The sequence below is a fragment of the Oncorhynchus mykiss genome, unplaced genomic scaffold, assembly GCF_013265735.2.
Source record: "Oncorhynchus mykiss isolate Arlee unplaced genomic scaffold, USDA_OmykA_1.1 un_scaffold_849, whole genome shotgun sequence".
NCBI lineage: Eukaryota > Metazoa > Chordata > Actinopteri > Salmoniformes > Salmonidae > Oncorhynchus > Oncorhynchus mykiss.
In genome coordinates, this window is record NW_023494296.1 from 19012 (window position 1) to 44585 (window position 25574).

The 25574-nt window shown below is 44.8% G+C and overlaps 1 pseudogene; it reads left to right on the forward strand.

Moving 5' to 3' along the window:
• The first annotated feature begins 14850 nt into the window (after positions 1-14850).
• LOC118963202 lies at positions 14851-19214 on the forward strand (annotated as a pseudogene).
• The last annotated feature ends 6360 nt before the right edge of the window (positions 19215-25574 follow it).

A 25574-nucleotide genomic window follows, 5' to 3' on the forward strand; every position in this document is an offset into this window, starting at 1 on the left:
TAGACTTCCACCACTTGAGCTGAACCAAGTCAGATAGAGAAGGGGGTTGGTGTGGGTTTGAAGGGTGCCACTAAATTAGTCTTGAAGGAATCCTAGATCAAAATCACTTCAATCACATTCTAGTGTCCTTAAAGCTCATCTGCCATTTTTGAGAAAGTTACCATTACTATAATGGTTTTATTGTTATTTTCCTTTGATCTGTTGAATCCCCCCCCACCCCACCCCCCACACACATTGTCCTGAGTTGGTCTCTCCTGGGTCCTAAGGAGTATTTTGGTCTCTCAGTTGGGCCTTGTCTGTCAGAGTCAGTTGTGGTGACGTTGGACAGCTGCTGGAAGCTAGTCAGACCCAGCACCACACTATCTCCTTTCCTCCACCATGTTCTGGTACTTTCTCTCTCTATCTCTTTCTGTCTCTTTTTATCTCTATCTATCACTAGGTGGGGTGTCAAGTATGATATCATAAGGCCAGGCGAATATCATTAACCCCTGTTTAAGATCTTTAGGGCGACCATGTCCAAGAATATGAGATTGACAGTGTTACTTTAAACAAATTAAATAAGATATCTTCATAAACTTGGCAGAAGACAGTCTATTTAAAAAAAGTCTTACTTTAGTACTACTCTACTCCTTCTCAGCTCATTTATCACCTGATTATCACCTGATTAACAAAAGGCACATTTCAATAGGTGGTCCAGGTATCCTCGTGACATGGCGCAGGTTTTGTTCCTCATGCAAGGGGGAAGGCCGATGACACCAGAAATCCCCATCAGACCAATTCCTTGACTTCCCTACTCCTTGAAGTTTGCAGTTGTGTCTAGAAAACACTATTTAGCTAAAAACGCATTTCTTGAGCTTGGCATCACCAATAATTCACACAAATGGAGACAAAGGCAAAGGTGCACAGGAAATACATGTATTTTTTTTTTTACCCTTTCGCATGTGTACTTTATTGCATTTATACTTGGGGCATTGCTTTTGAACAGTAAAAGTACAAAATAAAAATAAGTGTCACTTCAATGGCAAACATGATGACTATTTTCGTACATGATGTGTACATTGTAATGTGTACATTGAAAAATATGTGTACCATTTCTTGAGAGGACTCAAGCTTGAAAGAAAGTCACATTATTTTGCCATGATAACGCTGTATGAGTCATGACCTACTGTATATGAGACATCTGCCACACAGTATATTATCATTTGTGGCAACATATGTAAGGAGGTTATATTCTGATTCTGTTCTGATTGTGACCCCATTTACACTTTGAAACGTAAAACATCGAAGGGCCTCTATCAGCTGACGGACCATGAAGGATCTGTTCAGTGCACTGTTCATGCTCTCTTCCATTAGCCAGGAGTCAGCAGTCATGACAGTGACGAAAACAGCTCAAGTCTGATAACAATAGACATTTCATTTATAGAAAAGCTTTTAGATCCAAAGAATAGGCTATTAGACTTATATTCCAGCTGTCGTTACCCTTAAGCAAAACCCACATGAAGTGTTCCAAAAACACAAGACATTTCATGTGAAATTAAGTGATCTTATGTGAAGTTAATGTGATAACATGTGACAACATGTAAAGCAACATGTGATAACATGAACTAAACATGAAAATGTGAAGTGTTCAGAAAACACGTGAAATTTCATGTGAAATCAAGTGAATTTCCACATGTCAAGTAATGTGTTTTTTTCTGTAGGGGTAGACTTACACCACGTTACTCAGTGGTTATGCTTCTTATTTGACCTCTGTCTATCTCAGTCCTGTCTTTCACATTGGGTTATGTTTCATAAGACACTGTGTCAGCCTTAAGGTATGCATGTACTGGTAATAGACCTGTTATCAGTGACAGTCTTCCTGAATACCACAGTAGCATGGTAACATTTTAAAAATATGTTTGAATATAGTAATACAGTATGGTAACAAAGCACAACACAATAATATTCCTAAAACAGCCCCAGTACTTGGCCAGACAATGGATTTGATCTGCCTATCAATGGGACCTTGTTTCTGTGTTTGAAAGAGCAAGTATACCATTTGTCATTTAGACTAAGGACGTCATAACCCAACCTACATTTTTGTGGTACCGCCTTTTGTTTTTAAAATTATGTTACGATTTGTTGTGTCTATGGAGAGCGTGGAACACTTCTTATACTTACTGGATGTGAAAGAGGTGGCATGTGGTCTAGCACTTAAGACTGTTGGGCCAGTAACTGAAATGTTGCTGGTTTGAATCCCTGAGCCAACTATGTGAAAACTCTGTCAATGTGCCCTTGAGCAAGGCACTTAACCCTAATTGTTCTGGATAAGAGCATCTGCTAAAATGAAAGAGAGATATAACAAACATGTTCGTTCTTGTTTGAATTGAATCATTGCTAATCTTGGTTAACCCAAACTAAATACTTCCGTAATTGGTAAACTGATGTATTAAGTTCTGGGTTCATACATTTTAAAGGGTGGCTGAACTTGATGATTTTGCCTTGTTTTTCAGCTTGGTCATTAAAAATGCAGTGGCCATGACTGAAGCCAAACAAGAGTTGTGGTCATCTATTGTGTGTGTGTACATTCACTCTACCAAAACAGTACAAAGTTACAGTCATTCACCCTTCTAGATAATGTGAAACAGTCTAACCAGATCTTGTGTCTTGAAGTCACCTAGACTAGCTAGCAAGCAAGCCAACTTCTTTCGCCAATTAGCTTCAGCGGCTGGTGTGCCACTGTGGCAAAGTTGGTTTGACATTGGACAGCCTATCTTTGGGGCTAGTTAGGGACCGTCAATAATTTATATTTATATTTTCATGTTGCAGATCTTTCAGTTGTCCCATTTAATGATTTCAATATTTGTAAATTCATTTCTAAAATGTTGGTTTGAGGTTTTTAAGTAATTGATATTTGGAGCTATTGAAATTGTTTTACTATTGTCCCATGTATATTGTGTACTTTACTGATAGTCCCTAACAAGCCCAATAGGGATATTGAATGTCGAATCAAATTGACCATGGACAGTGGTGTAAAGGACTTAAGTAAAAATACTTTAAAGTACTACTTAAGTCATGTTTTTGGATATCTGTACTTTACTTTACTTGACGATTTATATTTTACTTTCACTTCACATTCCTAGAATTTTTTAAAAACTTTTTTCCCCATACATATCTCAGCCATATCTCTGACTGGCCAATAAAATAAAATATTAAGATGGGCAAAAGAACACAGACACTGGACAGAGATATGTATTTTTCTTTACAACTCTGCCAAGAAGGTCTACACCCCGGAGTCGCCTCTTCACTGTTGACGTTGAGACTGGTGTTTTGCGGGTACTATTTAATGAAGTTGCCAGTTGAGGACTTATGAGGTGTCTGTTTCTCAAACTAGACACTCTAATGTACTTGTCCTCTTGCTCAGTTGTGCACCGGGGCCTCCAACTCCTCTTTCTATTCTGGTTAGAGACAGTTTGCACTGTTCTGTTAAGGAGTAGTACACAGAGTTGTACAGGATCTTCAGTTCCTTGCCAATTTCTCACATGGAATAGCTTTAATTTCTTAGAACGAAAATAGACTGACAAATTACAGAAGAAAGGTCTTTGTTTCTAGCCATTTTGAGCCTGTAATTGAACCCACAAATGCTGATCCTCCAGATGTTTATTTATTTAATTTTTTAAATTTTATTTCACCTTTATTTAACCAGGTAGGCCAGTTGACAACAAGTTCTCTTTCACAACTGCGACCTGGCCAAGATAAAGCAAAGCAGTGCGACAAAAACAACAACAGATATACACATAAACAAACGCACAGTCAATAACACAATATAAAATAGATGTACAGTGTGTGCAAATGTAGAAGAGTAGGGAGGTAAGGCAATAAATAGGCCTTAGAGGCGAAATAATTACAATTTAGCATCAACACCGCAGTGATAGATGTGCAGATGATGATGTGCAAGTTGAGATACTGGGGTGCAAAAGAGCAAGTGGATAAATAACAATATGGGGATGAGGTAGTTGGCTGTGTTATTTACAGATTGGTTATGTACAGGTACAGTGATTAGTAAGCTGCTCTGACAGCTGGTGCTTAAAGCTAGTGAGGGAGATGTGAGTCTCCAGCTTCAGAGATTTTTGCAATTCGTTCCAATCATGGGCAGCAAAGAACTGGAAGGAAAGACGACCAAGGAGGAATTGGCTTTGGGGGTGACCAGTGAGATATACCTGCTGGTGCGTGTGCTACGAGTGGGTGCTGCTATGGTGACCAGTGAGCTGAGATAAGGCGGGGCTTTACCTAGCAGAGACTTGTAGATAACCTGGAGCCAGTGGGTTTGGCGACGAGTATGAAGCGAGGGCCAAGCAACGAGAGCGTACAGGTCGCAATGGTGGGTAGTGTATGGGTTGTGTGACTTGCAGGCCTGATTTTCTTAACACCACTGTGTTAAGGTTTAACTGGTGGAACAGTTCATAGAGTGTAAGGGTTAGGAAGAACCTTTAGATGATCAAAGGGTTCTTGGTAGAATCATTTGTAGAGGGTTCGAGGAAGATTGGGATGCCATCTACTTCTATTATGCCTTTGAGATAATCCCTAAATTACTCTGCTTCTTCTTCAATCTCTTTTTCCCTCCCTCTCCTTTTCCTGCTGCATCCAACCACTACCCTATCTTCAACTCATGATCACAGAGCAGACATAGCATGTTTCCATGGCAACTCCAACATGTTGGTGTCACTTGTATAGGCCTAGGTGCAGAGAGAGAAAGGAGAGGAGAGGAGAGAGTGAGAGAGAGAGAGAGAGAACATCTTTGGGGCTCCATAGAGTGATCGAACATTCTGCTCTGTTAGGCTACATCCACAAGGGTTCCAGCATGCTGCTAATTAGCCTGATGTAATTTCTTATTTTTTTGTAGGCACTAACTCCGCCATGGTTCATTGGCCCAAGCCTATGGGGAAATGAATGGAATTTTTTTAGGGTTTTTCAATTAATGCCAAAATAAGTTGTGGTAAAAACAGGTTTAGGAGATCATAGAAGTTTTGTTCTATGAGATAATCTTCATCAGTTAACACTTTTTTGTGAGTTTTGAAGCATTTATGGAATTTTATAAAGCACATAAAGGCTTCATAATGTATTAAGGTCACATTAACTGATTGATATTATCTCATAGAACAAAACATAGAATACCTCCTAAGCCTGTATTAGCCTCAGACCTTATTGGCTGAACAAACTCATTTTTGGATTTTAGGACTACAATCTGGCAAGCTCTATAACAAGAACCCAGAGTGACATGGCACCCCTTAGTGTCTCTGAAGCACCATAGTCATTATGCACCAACCCAGTCAAGTTGATTTTCTAGGCCTATCATTTCTAAAATAATTAAACTTATTTCCAGTACTTTTGACTGATAAATGATGACAGTAGCAAATGCAGTGTCTTGAGAAAGTATTCACACCCCTTAACTCTTCCCACATTTTGTTGTGTTACAGCCTACATTTAAAATGTATTACATTTAGACTATGTATCAATGATCTACACAAAATCCACCATGATGTCAAAGTGGAAAATGTGTTCATTTGTTTTTTACAAATTAATAGAAAATGAAAAGCTGAAATGTCTTGAGTCAATACAATTCAACTCCTTTGTTATGGAAAGCCTAAATAACTTCAGGAGTAAAAATGTGCTTTTAACAAGTCTGATAATAAGTTGGATGGACTAACTATGTGTGTTTAACATGATATTTGAATGACTACCCCATCTCTGTATCCACACATACAATTATTTGTAAGGTCTCTCAGTTGAGCAGTGCATTTCAAGCACAGATTCAACCACAAAGACAAGGGAGGTTTTACATTTCCTCACAAAGAAGGGCACCTATTGGTAGATGGGTAAAAATGTAAAAAGGTAGACATTGAATATCTCTTTGAGCATGGTTAAGTTATGAATTACACTTTGGATGGTGTATCAATACCAGGGGTTGGAACCAAAATTATTTCCAATCGTTTTGTTCTGAACAGAACCATTAGTTCTGAACCTTCGAACCCCCAAAAAGTAGCGGTTTATATCAATCCTTTCTGTTCCTTTTTAAACCTCTGAATTCTACATTTTTTGTATGTTTAGCTCAACATGAAATGACTTCACCAGTGGATAGAGCAGTTTGCTATGGAGCGGGCAAGCTATGTACATGCAATGGACAGACGTTTAAACTGACATTTTGCGGGTGAGGAGTGTGCTGGGCATGAAGCACTGGACATCTTGTTTTGTGGGACTGGAGATTAAGAAAATGCCCAGAACGTAACATTATTAACCGGTTCCCATGCTTTAAAAAAATAACGGTTCTGTTCAAGAACATTATAGATCACTTTCGTTCTCGTTCTGTTTTCGGCCAACTTCCCTGAACAGTTTCCATCCCCTGATCAATACACCCAGCCACTACAAAGATATAGGCGTCCTTCCTAACTCAGTTGACGGAGAGGAAGGAAACAGCTCAGTGATTTCACTATGAGGCCAATGGGGATTTTAAACCAGTTGCAGAGTTAACTGACTATGATAGGAGAAAACTGAGGATGGATCAACAACATTGTAGTTACTCAACCATACTAACCAAAATGACGGAATGAAAAGAAGAAGGTTGAACAGAAATATTCTTAAAAATGCATCCTGTTTGCAATAAGGTACTAAAGTAAAACTCCCAAAAATGTGGCAACTTGGACACTTGGAAACAAATTGACCTTTCAGCAGGGCAATAGCCTAAAACCCAAGGCCAAAAATACACTGAGTATACAAAACTTTACCTTCCTAATCTTGAGTTGCACTCCCCCTTTTGACTTCAGAACAGCCTCAATTCGTCTGGGCTTGGACTACAAGGTGTCAAAAGCATTCCACAGTAATGTTGACTCCAATGTTTCGCACAGTTGTGTCAAGTTGGCTGGATGTCCTTAGGGTGGTGGACCATTCTCGATACACACGGGAAACGAGTGTGAAAAACCCCACTGCATTGCAATTCTTGACACAAACCAGTGCGCCTGGCTGTCAGAAGGTCAGTGTAGCTGATGCATGAAGTCAGGCGCAGGAGAGCAGAATGAGTGAGCAACGTACTTTATTCAATAAGGCACAAGGTAACAATTACACTTGACAAAAATAAGATGGTAATGATGACGCCCGGGTGAACACAGCACCCGTCGAAATAAACCAGCCATACACAAAAACCTAACTGAACAATAAACCCATGAGGAAACAGAGGGTTTAAATACAGGAACCAATAATGTGAAATGGAAAACAGGTGTGTGAAAACAAAGACAAAGGCAGAGGAAAAAGAACAGTGGATCGGCGATGGCTAGTAGACCGGCGATGCCGAGCGCTGCTGCTGAACAAGGAGCACACCGACTTCGGCGGAAGTCGTGACACTGGCACCTACTACCATTCCCCATTTTCCCATTCACCCTTTGAGCACACATACACAACCCATGTCTCAATTGTCTCCAGGCTTGAAACGTATTTAATCTGTCTCATCCCCTTCATCTATACTGATTGAAGTGGATTTAGCAAGTTACGGGATCATACGGGATAAGGGATCATAGCTTTCACCTGAATTCACCTGGTCAGTCTATGCCATGGAAAGAGCAGGTGTTCATAATGTTTTATACACTCAGTGTACTCTGGAGTTACTTACCAAGACAACATGGTTTAGTTACAGTCTTGACTTAAATCAGCTTCAAAATCTATGGCAAGACTTGAAAATGTCTGTTTAGCAATGATTCATTTTTAAAACAATAATGGCCAATATTGTACAATCCAGGATTACAAAGCTGTTAGAGATTTACCCAGAAAGAGGATTCACAGCTATAAATGCTGCCGAAGGTGATTCTAACATGTATTGCCTCAGGGGGTGAATACTTATCTGATCAAAATATATTAGTGTTTTATTTTTCATGAAATAAAAACATTTTTTGTTGTTGAATTTTTCTTTCACTGACATTACAGAGTATTTTGTGTAGATAGTATTACAGAGTATTTTGTGTAGATAGTATTACAGAGTATTTTGTGTAGATAGTATTACAGACTATTTTGTGTAGATGTCACACCCTGACCATAGTTTACTTTGTATATTTCTATGTTGTGGTTGGTCAGGGTGTGATCTGAGTGGGCATTCTATGTTTCATGTCTAGTTTGTCTAGTTCTATGTTCGGCCTGATATGGTTCTCAATCAGAGGCAGGTGTTCGTCATTGTCTCTGATTGGGAACCATATTTAGGTAGCCTGGGTTTCACTGTGTGTTTGTGGGTGATTGTTCCTGTTTTTGTGTTTGCACCAGACAGGGCTGTTTTGAGTTCTCACGTTTCTTGTTTTTTCGTTAGTTTGTTCTTGTATAGTGTCGTAAATAAAGTACAATGAACAACACCACGCTGCGCTTTGGTCCGCCTCTACTTCACAAGAAGAGAATCGTTACAGAATCACCCACCACAACAGGACCAAGCGGTGTGGTAATGGGCAAAGGAAAAAGCAGCAGCAGGAGCAGCGCGAGGAGGTATGGACATGGGAGGACGAATTAGACGGTAAAGGACCTTGGGCTCAGCCAGGAGAGTATCGCCGCCCCAAGGAAGAACGGGAGGCGGCGAAAGCGGAGAGGCGCTGGTATGAAGAGGCAGCGCGGCGTCGTGGATGGAAGCCCGAGAGGCAGCCCCAAAAATTTATTGGGGGGGGGCTAACAGGGAGTATGGCTACGCCAGGTAGGAGACCTGAGCCAACTTCCTGTGGTTACCGGTGGGCTGGAGAGACCGGGCAGGCACCGTGTTATGCTGTGGAGCGCACGGTGTCCCCAGTGCGGGTGCACAGCCCGGTGCGGTACATTCCAGCTCCGCGTATCGGCCGGGCTAGAGTGGGCATCGAGCCAAGTGCCATGAAGCCGGCTCTACGCATCTGGTCTCCAGTGCGTCTCCTTGGGCCGGCTTACATGGCACCAGCCTTGCGCACGGTGTCCCCGGTTCGCCTGCATAGCCCAGTGCGGGCTATTCCACCTCGCCGCACTGGCAGGGTGACCGGGACCATTCAACCGGGTAAGGTTGGGCAGGCTCGGTGCTCAAGAGCTCCAGTGCGCCTGCACGGCCCGGTCTATCCGTCACCACCTCCACACCCCAGCCCTCCGGTGGCAGCTCCCCGTACCAGGCTGTCTCTCCGGCCCATCCGTCCAGAGCCTTCCTCCTCTCCAGCGCTGCCGGAGTCTCCCGCCTCTCCGGCGCTACCAGAGCCTTCCTCCTCTCCAGCGCTGCCGGAGTCTCCCGTCTGTCCAGCGCTGCCGGAGCCTCCCGTCTGTCCGGCGCCTCTGCCGGAGCCTCCCGTCTGTCCGGCGCCTCTGCCGGAGCCTCCCGCCTGTCCGGAGCCTCCCGCCTGTCCGGCGCCTCTGCCAGAGCCTCCCGCCTGTCCGGCGCCTCTGCCGGAGCCTCCCGCCTGTCCGGCGCCTCTGCCGGAGCCTCCCGCCTGTCCGGCGCCTCTGCCGGAGCCTCCCGCCTGTCCGGCGCCTCTGCCGGAGCCTCCCGCCTGCCCGGAGCCTCCCGCCTGCCCGGCGCCTCTGCCGGAGCCTCCCGCCTGCCCGGCGCCTCTGCCGGAGCCTCCCGCCTGCCCGGCGCCTCTGCCGGAGCTTCCCGTCTGCCCGGCGCCTCTGCCGGAGCTTCCCGTCTGCCCAGCGCCGCCCGTCTGCCCAGCGCCGCCCGTCTGCCCAGCGCCGCCAGCGCCCCGCCCCCGCGCCCGTCTGCCCAGCGCCGCCCGTCTGCCCAGCGCCGCCAGCGCCGCCCGTCTGCCGCGCCGCCCGTCTGCCCAGCGCCGCCAGCGCCGCCCGTCTGCCCAGCGCCGCCCGTCTGCCCAGCGCCGCCAGCGCCGCCCGTCTGCCCAGCGCCGCCCGTCAGCCAGGAGCCGCCAATGCCGCCCGTCAGCCAGGGGCCGCCAGTGCCGCCAGTCAGCCAGGGGCGCCAGTGCCGCCAGTCAGCCAGGGGCCGCCAGTGCCGCCAGTCAGCCCAGCGCCAGCGCCGCCAGTCAACCAGGGCCGCCAGTGCCGCCAGTCAGCCAGGTGCCGCCAGTCAGCCAGGGGCCGCTAGAGCCCCTCCGCCCGGAGCAGCTGTCCCTCTGTCCCGAGCAGCTGTCCCTCTGTCCCGAGCAGCTGTCCCTCTGTCCCGAGCTGTCTCTTAGGAGGGTCACCTATCTAGGGACGCTAAGGAGGTGGACAAAGACTATTATGGAGTGGGGTCCACGTCCAGCGCCAGAGCCGCCTCCGCGGACAGATGCCCACCCAGACCCTCCCCTATAGGTTCAGGTTTTGCGGCCGGAGTCCGCACCTTGGGGGGGGGTACTGTCACACCCTGACCATAGTTTACTTTGTATATTTCTATGTTGTGGTTGGTCAGGGTGTGATCTGAGTGGGCATTCTATGTTTCATGTCTAGTTTGTCTAGTTCTATGTTCGGCCTGATATGGTTCTCAATCAGAGGCAGGTGTTCGTCATTGTCTCTGATTGGGAACCATATTTAGGTAGCCTGGGTTTCACTGTGTGTTTGTGGGTGATTGTTCCTGTTTTTGTGTTTGCACCAGACAGGGCTGTTTTGAGTTCTCACGTTTCTTGTTTTTTCGTTAGTTTGTTCTTGTATAGTGTCGTAAATAAAGTACAATGAACAACCACCACGCTGCGCTTTGGTCCGCCTCTACTTCACAAGAAGAGAATCGTTACAGTAGATAGTATTACAGAGTATTTTGTGTAGATAGTATTACAGAGTATTTTGTGTATATCGGTGACAAAAAGTTACAATTAAATCAATTTGACTACAATATTGTAACACAACAAAGTGTGGAAAATGTCAAGAGGTGTGAATACTTTCTGAAGGCGGGTTGACTCATAACCGTAGTCCCCGCGATATATAGCCTATCATTCTCATATTCTACATTGAGGTTTTCTTTCATTATTTTAGGCTATCTGCTATTTGGTGCGAAATGTAGAGTTGAAAATAAAGAGAAGGAGGGACAGAAAAGTAATGTTTGGGAAATAGTTGGTGAAGTGGTAGAAGAGGATGCTAGCAGTGCCAGCTATAGCCTACAGATTCGACTGTCACAAGACAATGACTTCAAATAGGTTTCTGGCACGTCAAGGGAACTGTAACCTACTGTTCAGATGGGTTAAATGAAAACAGAAATCTGAACACTGAGAGTAGGTCTATCACCTATCACATAGCCTTAACATTAACTCTTGCAGAATTAAGCATTTCTTGCAATAAAATGATACATCAAATGTAGTCAACATTTTTTACTCGCGAACAGGAGTGGAAAAAGACGATTTCTTTATTTCATCATCTTGAGAGAATGCGAATGCGCAGTCCTCTGTAGAGGGGCTATCTTTATCAGCATTGTCATGACGTTGCCCTCTTTGGGTACAGCAAGCCCCATACCCCTCTCCCTGTCTCCCGCTTGCCTCCTTCAACTAGGCTGCTGTGGTCAGAGTGAAGTTTCATAGAGAACAAAGGAATTTCTTCCACCTCACAGAACTTGAGGTCCGAGCAACGCTTACGTTCCGGAGAAGGTATAAAAGATTGGTGAAGAATCCAGCTACGAACTGGTCCGTTTGTTACAACTTGGGGAAGCTCATGGGAGACGGTGCGGCCACATTACCATAACGCTGTTTATATAATAGCCTCAGATATGAGGTTTACATTTAATTGTTGTATAAGATGAATAAGTGAGTATGATACTGTTTGTAAAATTGTGTAATGTGATTTTGGACTGTTTAATTAAGGAAACTCCAATTTCCTTTTGAGTTTAACTAAATTAGGGATCACCCATGAGCCCAGTTAGGGTCAGGCATCCTGGGACAGCCCTTTTCTGCAATTTCGAATAAAACCCACCTTTAAAAAATTCTAATCAGACCATGTTTTCCTCCATTACGAGGGGACAAAGGTTGTAGACCATTGCTGAGTTTTTTAACCATACCACGTGGTTAAACTCTTAGACTATCGATACCGACAGAATAAGAACAAGTCTTTGATATGAATTACTAGTCTGCAGCTAGGAATTCGGTATCATTGAACGCGAAGAACGACAACCGCCAAAACATCCATTCTATGGAGAGAGAGCGAGAGAGAGCGAGAGCGAGAGAGAGAGAGAGAGAGAGAGAGAGAGAGAGAGAGAGGAGAGAGAGCGGAGAGAGAGAGAGAGAGAGAGAGAGAGAGAGCGAGAGAGAGGAGAGAGAGAGAGAGAGAGAGAGATTCTATGGAGAGAGAGCGAGAGAGAGAGAGAGAGAGAGAGAGAGAGAGAGAGAGAGAGAGAGAGAGAGAGAGGAGAGAGAGGACAAACTCTCAAACAGAAACAAACGTTTAAAGTTATTTTAGGAAATGATAACTTTGAAATCTGAATATTTTCTGAATGAGTGAGCGTTCATGTACAAAGGATTAGCATTTCAATTGTTATAATTATCAACTTTGTAGTGTCTCATCTTAGTCGACCCCCACTTTAGCCCACTAGGGCACATTCTCCTATCATTCCTTGTAACTATCTACTGTTTGTTTATGCATTTCTGTGATTGTGTAGTTAGTTAATAAATAAATGATTTAAGACAATGGATCTATGGATGACTCATAGTGAAGACTGGGTTCATGCAGATAACCAACAATTTACTATGTTTGGAATGAGACTAACGTGAGGTAAAGTAAATACTTCATTAATCAGAAGACTATTTGATCAGATATAAAATATCTGAAAAGTTATTTTAGGAGATGATAACTTTGTAATCTGAACATTTTCCTTGGTGCCCCGACCTCCTAGTTAATTACAGTTACATGATTAATCAGTTTGATCGGGAAATACTAATTACAGAGAATCTTTGATAAAACTGAGTCTTCGATTTAATGATAGTAAAGACACGACAGCAAAATATCTGATATTGATAGTATTTCACTACTAAATATCATAAATCCCAACGAACTGAAATCTTATCATAAACAAGTTAGGTCGTTTCACAGCTTTATATATCCTTAGAACCGGTCAAACTGAAGTCATTTGGCAATCGTTCTCGTTTTTTTTGTTAGGCTACTGCATCTTCTCTCCGGTCCGTCTTTGCTCGGTGAAAGAAGCAAATATTACAGAAAAAAACTTCGGCGATGGCAATTAGATTCATTCTATCTATTTATGATGCTTTTCTGCTTCTCAGTGGTTTATTTAGTATTTTAGGGCAACATACTGTAAAATGACAGAAAATAAGCTGCGTGTATCTACTAATAGACTAGTTGTCTAACAAAACCCCCATCAAAATGTCATAAATTACAAGCAGAAATCATAATATAAGCAGAAATCACAACAGCAACAAAAACGGTCAAAAATCATTCTGCCATTTCTGACTGCAGCCTACACCACATTTTCTATATTAGCGGGTTAGGTTTGGGTACGGGCCTCCGATTTTCACTTTGTCACATATAGTTGCAGATGGGTTATTATCAATTGCGGGCGGGGTGCGGGTGAACGAACAGCTGATCTGCGCACCACTACTGTAGGCCTACATATAGCCTTTGCTCATGTATGTTTGAGTGGCGTAAAAAGTGGCGTTTCTGCCGTGCACAAGGAGGGGCGTGTCTGGGTTGTGTGTGGTTACAGCTGATAGTCGCATCCGCCGCTTCCTCCATCATCATCGATACAACACCGACAGTGGCTGAAGTCGATAATATCGAGAGAGAAAAAAATCCACTGACCACATCCTAGGGTCCTTCATAACCGACCGGAAAGAGGCCAAGGTTGTTTTCTAACGGACAAACGACTGTGGTGCTGAAAAGAGTACGTATCTTGTAGACAGGGCATACGGGTTTGCTGGGGATACGGTATCCCAGGCTACATCAATGCGGCTCGGTCTATGACAAATACATGTCCGTTTGAGAAGGATAACAATTCCAATCTAATAACCGTGAGTGTTTCGGATTCAGTCTTGGTGCGATTCGAATGCTGATATAGTCGCGTTGGGATGGAGGGAGGTGAGAGAGTTGGATAGAATCGTGAAGTGCGGGAGTGAGAGGAGAGATCAGATCAGTAGAGAGACAGTGTGTTAGGCTGCTACTACAACTCACCACTGGAAGTAAATATTGTAACACATTGACACGGAGGGGATTATGCCTGTGGCAAGAGCAACTCTCTCTCTCTCTCTCTTTTTTTTTCTCTCTGTCTCTCTCTTCCTCTCATATCAAGGCATTGAGGGCACCCGGGTAGTGTGCTGTATGCCAACAAACACACATTATGTAGTAGGAGAGAGTTAGTGAGAAGGGCTGCACTCCTGCTTCCTTTTGCAGCAATCACTCCATCTAGAATGCATAGTAGATTGAGAGGTGCAATCGTAGCCAGCTGTAACCTGATGTAGCTGTCAACATCTGTAGACCTATACACAGACACAGACACACACACACACACACACACACACACACCACAGACACACACACACACACACACACCACACACACACACACACACACACACACACACACACACACACACACACGTGTTGCACACATAAGTAACATAAACTCAGAAACAATTGTAATGGTAACTGTGTAAAATTGGATGTTGCATACTACAACACTATTTGACTGGAGCTACACTGCATTTCACTGTGTATAATTGTTCAGATGATCCAACTCCATTCATTGTGTAAATATTACTGCCCCTGCCTTCTTCTTCCATCTGGATGAACATTGTGTGTGAGGGTACTTATGAACAGAACATGTTTAACTACTCTCTCTCTCTCTCCCTTTCTCTTCAGTGTGTGTGCATCCGGTTCCCCCTTTAACCCATGATGACCGACACTGCTTCCCAGTGTGTGAGGCAGAGTGACTCTCTGTCCCCCTTAACTTCTCACCTCTGACCCCTGACCCCTCGCCATGGGCAGTGTGGGTAGCGGAGTGGCAGGGGAGCAGGAGTTTGCCATGAAATCAGTGGGCACTAGGACCACCCTGCCCCACTCCCCGGCCCTGTCTTGCCATTGCACCGCTGACCGTAGCTGCAGGACCGAACGACTCCCCCCAGAGACAGTCTCAGAGGGAACCGCTTCTAGTGACGAAAGAGGAAGTGTTAGTATTGGTACCGGACTGGAACTGGGACTGGGACTGGAACAGACCGGCCACCGGACTCTGACACAGACCATACCACTACAAAGGCATCCAACTGTGACCAGGAGGATCCATGGGTGGGATATGGGAACGGAGCAGGAAGGAGGGAGAAGGAATGGGAGAGGGAGAGTAGAGGGAGGGAAATGGAGAGCAAAGAGATGGAGAGAGAAGAGTATGGGAGAGAAAAAGGAGAGACAGAGAGGGATAGAGACAGGGTAGAGAGGGAGAGAGAGCGGGAGAGGGTTGAGAGAGAGAGGGAAAGAGAGAGGGTAGAGAGGGATGGAGAGCGGGAGAGGGTTGAGATAGAGAGGGAAAGAGAGAGGGTGGAGAGAGAGACACAAGGAGGTTTTGTGAGTCTGGATGTATGCAGTAACTTGGTGGGACTGGGGGGAATGACAGTGGTACCGGGATGACTCCCCACACAGAGAGAAACTGGAGAGAACAAAACCGACAATCACAACAACCCTCCAACCCACAACCCACCCAAAATCCTGCCTGTCTCTGGCAAACTAGAGCAGGTATGTTCCTCTTCTCAAACAAGTACTGTATGTGTGTAGCTAGGGTCCTGTGGCTTATTGGCATATTGGGTTAGCTCACAATTACATCACATCGACACGTATACGCTGCTGTATCATTATATCATTGCAGTTACATTATGACTTCATAATTACACAGTTACATAAATACTTTTTTTTCTTATAACAACTGATGAAATAGAATGGTGAAAAGGTCTTACAAATAATTATTGGCATAGCATTTGACAATGATTTATATTGTCTACTGATTCAAGACAGTAATGTAAAGGCTTTAAAGTGTTGTATGCTAACAGTTTCCTTTCCAGTTTCTTTAGAACGTTCTTTACTGATATCCCTCTACGCAAACCGTTTTTCTCCCCTTTTATCTCCCTTTCTCTCTCTGCCTCTTCCTGGCCTTCAACCCTCCAGAAGAACTCGGGGCTGGTTCGTCCCTCTGCATTCAAACCAGTGGTTCCCAAGAGCTTTCATTCCATGCAGAACCTCCTTGACCCAACCAGTGGGGTGGATGTGAGGGTAGGGGTGCGGGGGGGCAGAGAGAAGAAGGAGCAGGGGGAGGAGAACTAGTGGCAGTTCCAGAGGCCCTCCTCCTAGACCAGGACAGCCCAGGGATGGGCAGATGCCTGGCAGAGAGAGCAGGAGGGGTAAGAGTAACAGAGGGGTCCATGGAGGGATGTCAGCTTCGGGAGGAACTCTCTAACCAGCCTGCCCACATGCAGGCTCTGGTTTGTGCTATGGGCCTCAAGAGGCCCTGGGGTCTCTCAGTGCTTCTACCAGCAATATCAACAGACTAGGGACCACAGCTGGAGCTGCAGTGGCTCTGGAAAAGCTGGAGCAACCAGGCTACCAGGTGGGTGCATTGCTTGCTGCTACGCAAATGGGATTTTTTAAACGTAATGAAAGCCACTGCAGTCGACTCCTGATGAGTGCTAACATCCTTTTAGTGCAGTGCAGCTCACCAGCAGCAATTCATGTACATTTGTTTTACTTTGTCTGGGTATCTGCATCTATCCAGTTTGGTACACTATCATACCAAAGCCACAGCAGGAGTGGATTGTATATAAATGTATGCAACTATTCCAGAATGGGCTGAGTGCCTCGTACAGTGACCGCTCCTCTTTAGTAAAGAGCTCCTCGTCCTATCAGCAGCTGAACCACCTGGGCGACACCCCAGCACCCCACGTCCCACTCCTTCCTCTGATGATGTCATCCAAGACCTGGAGAACCGGCTCTGGGAGAAGGAGCAAGAGGTGAGAGCTGAAAGATAATTTTGGGGTCAATGTTCATGCGTGATATATTTTCATAGATTTCATGAACGTAGCAATTGTCATTGCTTTGGGTTAGTCCCAAAAATCCTGTCCTCCTCTTCTGTCCTCTTTTTCACCTCTCCTCCACTTTCCCAGGTGCAACACATGTGTCGTAACTTGGAGCAGAGCGAGGCCGCCATCGTCCAGGTGTTTGAGGAGAAGCAGCGTGTGTGGGAGACAGATGGATGAGCTGGGGCAGAACTACGCCTCTCGTCTGCAGCAGGTGACCACACATTCCACAGCAGCGGTAACCAATAACAGTCTACCAAATGTTGATACTCTCTTCCTCTGTGTGCAGGTGACCCGTCGCGCCCAGCGCTCCCAGAATGCCCTGCAGGCCCAGATCACCCGTCTGTCGCAGGACAAGCGACGTCTGCAGGAGGAGATGGCTGCCCTGCTGGCCCAGAGAGAGGATCTGGAGAGGAAGTGTCTGCACTTCAGGATGGAACAGACTGACATACTGCCACGCCTGGATGAGACCAAGTGGGAGGTGTGTTTGTGTGTGTGTGAGTGTGTGTGTGTGTGTGTGTGTGTGTGTGTGCGACTTTGTGAACAGCCTCATCATAACACTGACCTACTATGTGTGGTCCAGGTGTGTCAGAAGGCAGGGGAGATCTCCCTGCTGAAGCAGCAGCTAAGGAGAGCCAGGTGGAGCTGACCCAGCGGGCGGCGGAGATGGTGGCCCTCAGGGCCAGCTGAAGGAGGCCAATTCCCAGCTTAGGGACCGGGAGGAGGCCATGCTGGCCTCAAGAACTCATATAGTTCCAAGAGCCTGGAGCTGGAGAGCTGCCAAGGAGAGCTGAGGAGGACGCTGACCGAGGTACCTATACCCTGTTAGGTTCTTATTTTTCAGTAAATAACCCACGGACACTAGAGAAGCTTTAACCAAGTTTAATTCTTCCAAAGGTGCTGTACAGCTGTAATCAGACTGCAAAAATTTCTCTCCATCACAGTTATATACATCCTACTTAAAACACGCCCCTCTTTCCAATCCTTACAGTTTATGCCCACTGGAAGAAGGTAACCAGATACTAAACCCTGATTACTCCCTTAAGGGGAACTGACCTCACCCCTCACCTCCTGACCGTAACCCCTCCTTCACCTAATCCACAGATATCCATCTGTCTTCCCTATATCAACACGTCGCTCGCCTCTCCTCCATCGAACACATTCCAAAGCCTTCTGGCTTTCTACAGAGGACACTTAACTTCTGACATAAAACCCATTCTTTTCCACTCTTTCTATTCAAGGCTTCTTCTCTATCATTTATTTAATATCTCAATGTTCAAAGTTTAGCCGATTCCAACAACCCATACACATAGAAACCTGTAAGTCACCTATCTGATGACACTAACGTGTACACTACAGTAGATGAGTTATCCTGTCCGTTCAGAGTTAGGGATGGAAGTGAAACTGAACCATGCACACACATATTGACAGACTCATACTATTCCTCATTCCCTTTGTCAGGTGTCTATCCTGAGGGAGAAGCTGGGTGTGTTTGAGGCTGAGGTGCTGGGTCTTCAACAAGCTCTGTGGGAGATGGGCGGAGGGGTTGATCCTGCCATAACCCAAACCCTAGGAGCTGTGGGGCTACTCCCACCCTGGGGGGCTCTCTACTGCCCCCGCACTCCCCCAGAGCCCTCGTCCACCCCTCTCACCCCCACCTCAGATTCCCTGCTCAGCCTCCAGAGTGACGAGGCAAAAGCCCAGAGGCAAGAGGTGCAGAGAAAAGAGAGGCAGCAGCGTGAAGAGGCCCAGTGGCATGACATGCAACAGCGCCAGGAGGCCCACCAGCGCCTGAAAGCCCATCTATATCAGGAGGCTCATCTCCACCAGGAAGCCCAACTGCGCAAGGAAGCTCGACTTCATCAGGGGCCCACTTGTGTCAGGAGGCCCACTTCCACCAGGAGGCCCAGCATAAGTGCCAAGAGACCCAGGTGGAATCAGGGAACCTGCGTGAGCAGCTGGATCAGCTCCAGGGACTTTACGTCTAGAACGTCAACAGAGAGAGTGCCAGGCCCTTAGTTTCGACCAGGAACGAGACAGCTGGATTGACGAGAAGGAGCATGTGCTGAAATACCAGGCACAGCTTCAGGTCAGCTATGTGGAGACTCTACAGAAGAACCAGGCTCTGGAGCAACAGGTGGGACAGCTGGGGTCCAAACCCACCCCCACCTCCTCATCCTCCAGCTCCCCTCCCACCACCGGCCCTGTCAATTTTCCCTCCCATGCACTCAGTCCCTCTCCCTGCTCCCCTTGCCCTAACCCCCTCCCCACCGCCTTGTGAGGACATGAAAGGTTCCCCTCCCTCCTCCAACTGCCCACACCCCTGCCCTGGGCCGGACCCTCACGTCTAGAGAGGATAGAGTCCACTGAGATTTAGAGAGGCTCCATTTTATTTAATATCAACTTGATTACAAACTACACAATTGGATAGGCTGCAAGACAGATTAAACTACAACGCAGAACTGCACAATATATAGTGAAAACAACCAATGCAAACTGAACAGCAGAGAACCATACAATTGAGTTTAGACTATGAACACACACTATAAAGAGCATAGAACTACAAAAAACATAAACTGAACTGCTACACTGTAGAATGCAATACAAACTGTCATTGACATGGTTTAGGTTAAATATTGAAATTCTTTGCCTTTAATGTAAAGTATCCAGGCAGTCTTGGTGGGAGCAGTGACACTTAAAGGGAAGCAAGGATGGCACCAAAAGTTGCAAGACAATAACATTGTAGCTTGATAACGTTATTCCTCTGGAAGGTTTAGTGCCAACCTGGAGGGTAGTTTGCCAAATCGCATGTCTATGGTAATGAGACATTAGGTCAGGAGATAAGAAAATCATATTTTAAGAAGATTTTAGATGATAATCAAGAGTGATGTTTTGGAGAATGTGTTTGTCTTTGGCATTTCTGGGGTGATGATACTCAGGTGTGTGAGGGGATGTTTTGGAGAATGTGCTTGTCTTTGGCATTTCTGGGGTGATGATACTCAGGTGTGTGAGGGGATGTTTTGGAGAATGTGCTTGTCTTTGGCATTTCTGGGGTGATGATACTCAGGTGTGTGAGGGGATGTTTTGGAGAATGTGCTTGTCTTTGGCATTTCGGGGTGATGATACTCAGGTGTGTGAGGGATGTTTTTGGAGACAGTGGTTAAAATTGGGGATGAACTCACAAGTATTTTTTAATAGGAAATTAGGAAATAATGGTAAAGTTGATTGGTAGTTGGTTGGTTCCGTTTCAGAAAATATCCTCAAATGGCTTGAGATTAAATGTAATTGACTTTGAATGGTTCTTAGTGTGGGGTAATTGGAGAGCCTGGCTCTCTGACACTGCAAACCGTCTGCGGTACCTAAAGATGAACACAAGGGGTCAGCATTAAGTTGTGTCAGGGCTAGAGCCCAACTGATTATATAGGTTCACTGATATTATCTGCCAATAGTGGCCTTTTAACACTATATTGGTATTGTCCGATAACTCCAACGATAACCGATATTCAAGAAATAGTGTGAAAGAAAAGGGAATCTAATGCATATCTGTTCACTTGCAGCCATTCTCATGGTGTGTCATTATTGTCACAATGTATGAAATCAACATTTAGGAGAATTCAGTGTGGAAAAATTACACTTTTTCATATTGTATCGGCATGTTTTGCAGCCCCCAAGCTCTTGTCAGGGCTCCCCACCATCAGAGAAAATGACTTGAAAATGACTTTATCCCATGGTCTGGAAAGAGACATGGCAGCACGCTGGCTTTACTCTGATATTGTTGTTATTTATACTTTCAGATAATGCTTTTATGACCAAAAGTGGGATGAGAAAGTGACAATAGTGAGCAGAAAGAGAAAAGACAGAGGTCAAACTGCCTTCACATGTAAAGATAGACGAGTGAGAGGACTGTGTCCAGGCCTTTTAAATCAGCAAGGCTGGGTGCACATTTTTCAAAGTGGGATTCAGCTCATAGAGTTAGAGAGCCAGACAAAGAAAGACATTGCCTTCCCTAGATATGGTTCAGATTTACTGCACTATGTCCTGCTGAGGAGGTCAGACAGAATGTGGACATGTTTATTCCAGTATACCAAGATAGTAAGACACTACCTGTGAATTTTTAAAAGATAATTGTGACTATTATCATCGTTATTATTCTTGTGAATCGGCAGAGTGTTACAAGCTTTTCTTTAATGTTTTTTTTACTGTATATATGAATGCTATATGACTCTACTACATGGTACAACCACATCAACCATCTCCAAAGCCATTGTTTGTTGACTTTTAATGTTGTTGATATCAGTGTAATTAATATATTGTTTTAGAGAGCGAATTGTTATTTACATTTTTTATATTTATGTTACTGTAATGGCTTGACAAAAGTCTTTCCTGGCTAAATCAAACTGAATCAATAAAGATGCAAGTAAATCAACATTATTTAGTCTCCAGTGCTTGTCTGTAATGGTTAGAATATCAATACAAAGGAATAAAATGCTTCTCTCTTAAATATATACAGTACTTACATAAATATGGATGTGATATATCAGCCGGTATATATCAGTCAATATGCTTGTGGAAGGCTACCCGAAACGTTTGACCAAAGTTAAACAATTTCAAGGCAATGCCACCAAATACTAATTGAGTGTATGAAAACTTCTGACCCACTGGGAATGTGATGAAAAATAAAAGCTGAAATGAATCATTCTCTCTACTATTATTCTGACATTTCACATTCTTAAAATAAAGTAGTGATCCTACCTGACCTAAGGCACGGAATCTTTCATGGGATTGAATGTCAGGAATTGTGAAAAACTGAGTTCAAATGTATTTGGCAAAGGTGTATGTAAACTTCCAACTTCAACTGTATGTAGCTATAAAATATGAAACATCTTAATTAATGGGTGTCATTTGGCTCTGTACTTGTGCCCTCTGCAATGTCTCCAGTGCACCGGGAGCTGGTCTCCTGAGCCATCGTGCTCCCATTCCCTTTGTGGACTTCTGTTGCCTGGCTAGCCAGAGAGGCTACGTTTCTTGCCAGCGATGACGTTACAGCCTTGAAAGTGCAAGCTGTGCTCTGGCTGTCAGTGATGGAGCCATCAGCTGTGATAGCCCTACATCCAGCAGAGCAGAGCTGTCTTTATACACAGCGATCACTATGGCACCCAGGGCTTTCTCCCCTCTGAAAACGTTGCTTTCTTGATGAAAGCAGATGACTGTAAGTTCCTTGTATGTGGCCAGAGGCTGCAGCAACTGATCATAGATTGTTACCGAGACCAGAATATGGCTGGGGAACTTCGACCTGAAAATTACGATTAGGATCTTTCTAATGATCTTGCGTAAAGTCTCTTGACTCATGACACTGGAGCTGTCCTCCTCTGATCCGCTCTGTGTGCTTGATCCTGGGGCTTCACCCCATACCTATCTAGGTTTAGCCTGCACTGCGATGAAGTCCTCCATGTCTGGGAATATTGGCAGGTCCGCTACTGCCTCTGCTGCACAGCTAAGGGAGCTGGAGCTGCTCTCTACAGAAAGGTCAACGCTTCCTATCTGCTCTACTGTGGTAGAGTACAGCTGAGGTGTCGCCTAGATAGCCAGATATGCATTGTTTCTTGCCAGGGATGATGTTATGGTTTTCATAATGCTGGTTATCTTTTTGCTGTCAGAGATGGGAGCCTCCAACTGCTCCAGCCCCAGCCCAAGCAGGGCTGAGTTGTCCATATCAACAGCAGTGATAATGGTGTCAAAACTCTGTCCCCTCCTAACACTTTGTCCTCAAAGGTTAAACTAGTCATTTTTCCTGACCACACAGTAAAACTCTAGTTGGTCACATGTTTTTCCTGGTCAGGTCACGTGGTCAGAAACAACTCATGGGCTGCGGTCCAAACACTTAAAATACACACCATATCCCCTCAGCAGTGAAACCAAACATGAAGATATCCCGTGCTTGATATAGTGGACTGATATAGATGCCATTAGGCTATTCATTTTGGGTACCGTTAGGGATTATTTTTAGGTCCCAGAACCCAGCAATATTATAAAGCCAATATTCTATAAGAGGTGTTGGAACTCAAGCAGAAGAACATTTGAGGTGCCCAAGTCAAGCACTGATGATAGTCTATCTAATAAAGTTAAGGCACTGCTGCTCTTTCTGATTTAATCTCCTCCGTTTGTTACAACAAAACGATTAATTATGATCATTATTTTTATTTTACTGTTATTTTACCAGGTAAGTTGACTGAGAACACTTTTTCATTTACAGCAACAACCTGGGGAATAGTTACAGGGAGAGGAGGGGATGAAGTAGCCAATTGTAAGCTGGGGATGATTAGATGACCATGATGGTATGAGGGACAGCTTGGGAATTTATCCAGGACACTGAGGTTAACACCCCTTCTCTTAAGATAAGTTCCATGGGATCTTTAATGACCTCAGAGAGTCAGGACACCCGTTTAACATCCCATCCGAAAGACAGCACCCTACACAGAGCAGTGTCCCCAATCACTGCCCTGGGGCATTGGAATATGTTTTTAGACCAGAGGAAAGAGTGCCTCCTACTGCCCTCCAACACCACTTCCAGCAGCATCTGGTCTCCCATCCAGGGACAGACCAGGACCAACACTGCTTAGCTTCAGAAGCAAGCCAGCAGTGGGATGCAGTGGGATTTATCCATAGCAATGAAACAATGTGAAGAGGGCACGACAAAACCTATTCCCCCTCAGGAGACAAAAAAAGATTTGGCATGGGTCCTCAGATCCTCAAAAGGTTCTACAGCTGCACCATCAAGAGCATCCTAATGGGTTACATCACTGCCTGGTATGGCAACTGCTCGGCCTCTGACCGCAAGGCACCACAGAGGGTAGTAGGAATGGCCCAGTATCACTGTGGCCAAGCTTCCTGCCATCCAGGACCTTTATACCGGGCGATGTCAGAGGAAGCCCTAAAAATGGTCAAAGACTCCAGCCACCCTAGTCATAGACTGTTCTCTTTGCTACCGCACGTCAAGCAGTACTGGAGCGCCAAGTCTCAGTCCAAGAGGCTTCTAAACAGCTTCTACCCCCAAGCCATAAGACGCCTGAACATCCACACACACACACACACACTGCTACTCTCTGTTGTCATCTACGCATACTCACTTTAATAACTCTACCTACATGTACATACTACCTCAATTACCAGTACCCCCGCACATTGACTCTGTATCGGTACCCCCCTGTATATAGTCTCCCTATAGTTATTTTACTGCTGCTCTTTAATTACTTGTTACTTTTATCTCTTATTCTTATCTACATTTTTTTAAACTGCATTGTTGGTTATGGGCTCGCCAGTAAGCATTTCACTGTAAGATCTACAACTGTTGCATTTGGCACATGACTAATACAATTTGATTTGATTTGACATATGTAACCCCCAAGCGCTACACCAAAGAGAATTAGCTTAAATAGTGTTTACAATATGTGTGTTTGTTTTAAGTTGATCACTTCTGTCAGATAGGTTGCCTACAGATAAATGAAACAACTAGGAGAGAGGCGTTACACAGTTTAATTGCAATATTTTTTTATTTGAGAAAAAATTGGGGTGAAAAACAAAAAGCCATACATTAGATAATAGTGAATAATAATGCCAAGACAAGTGTTATGATATGTAGCCTAACCAACCTGATGGTGAATACCTATCTATAGCATACCATCACACTTTAGCTCCTTTGGGCAAGTTCTGTAGTACCATGGAGAGGCAAGTTCTGTAATACCATGGAGAGCTCCCGTGGTGCTTAATTTATCTATGAGCTTGCATTCCAGCCAGCTTCCTGGTCATCACTTGTTACTACAGCCACAAATGTCTAAACCCCGCCTATTTCAACTATTTATTTTCTTGAAATGCGATTTTAAACCTAACTCTAACCTTAACCCTAACATTAACCACACTGCTAACCTTATCCCTAACCCTAACATTTAATTAAGACCAAAAAAGCAAATTTTCATGAATTTCATGAATTTTGTTTCATGAATTTCGGGGATTTAGACCATTTTGACATTGTGGCTGTGGTAACAAGTGACAACTCACGTTCCTCGATCGTGTTTTATGCACTGTTCCCATTGGTTAAAGAGAGCACAGGTAACACCCCATGCCGTACCTAATTCTAAACAGAAACTGTCACTCATTGGGATTCCTATGTTGCGAGCTGGCTGGTGGGGAAGCGAAGTGGCAATAGTCATCTGTGACAACGCTACAGGGGAAATACGTGTTATTTCGGGGATTTTGCACATACGCTCGTTGAATCACCGTCTGCATGTTGTCCAGTCAGAAAGTAAGGGGATATGGGGTGTTTCGTTGTGTCTTATGCAAGTGCATATATGACAGGTTGTCCAACAGGCTTATGTAGCCTATGCAAATTGAATAGCAATATTCTGGGGAATGCATTCTCACGATGTTTATGTCTAGATGACACCGCTTCTGGCTGGTTGGTTGCCTATACACTACTGGGAATTTAGCAAAAGCCAGAAGTTAGGCCTATGTAATAGCATTGACTTGAGGCACACTGTGCCTTAGATAACGAAGATTAACTGAGAGGCATTACTGATTAGACATAGAATGCTCTATCATGTGATGGAGACTTTGTGTGTCTAAAAATATGATGATGGGAATATTT